This window comes from Limulus polyphemus, unplaced genomic scaffold (assembly GCF_000517525.1).
Source record: "Limulus polyphemus unplaced genomic scaffold, Limulus_polyphemus-2.1.2 Scaffold4099, whole genome shotgun sequence".
NCBI classification, from domain to species: Eukaryota; Metazoa; Arthropoda; class Merostomata; order Xiphosura; family Limulidae; genus Limulus; species Limulus polyphemus.
Window position 1 is genome coordinate 1 of NW_013669709.1, and position 741 is coordinate 741.

A 741-nucleotide genomic window follows, 5' to 3' on the forward strand; every position below is an offset into this window, starting at 1 on the left:
TTGTTGTTTAACGTAGGTAAGTTTGGAAGCAAGGTTAACTTATTGTATTGAGTGTTTAATGTGGGTCAGTATGAAAAACATATTCCGTGTTTGTTGTTTAACGTAGGTAAGTTTGGAAGCAAGGTTAACTTATTGTATTGAGTGTTTAATGTGGGTCAGTATGAAAAACATATTCCGTGTTTGTTGTTTAACGTAGGTAAGTTTGGAAGCAAGGTTAACTTATTGTATTGAGTGTTTAATGTGGGTCAGTATGAAAAACATATTCCGTGTTTGTTGTTTAACGTAGTTAAGTCTGAAAGCAAGGTTAACATATTGTATTGAGTGTTTAATGTGAGTCAGTATGAAAAACATATTCAGTGTTTGTTGTTTAACGTAGGTAAGTTTGAAAGCAAGGTTAACATATTGTATTGAGTGTTTAATGTGGGTCAGTATGAAAGCAAGGCTAATGTGTACTGTGGTCCTTGTTTATTGGGGTAATATGTTTTGACCTATTTGATAAGACTAAATGCAATATTTCATATAGAATGGTTGACATACTAACAGAACTTATACCTGTTCATGTGATACTGTTTAGATCGGAATGGAAGGATATATACAATGGTTGACATACTAACAGAACTTATACCTGTTCATGTGATACTGTTTAGATCGGAATGGAAGGATATATACAATGGTTGACATACTAACAGAACTTATACCTGTTCATGTGATACTGTTTAGATCGGAATGGAAGGATATATA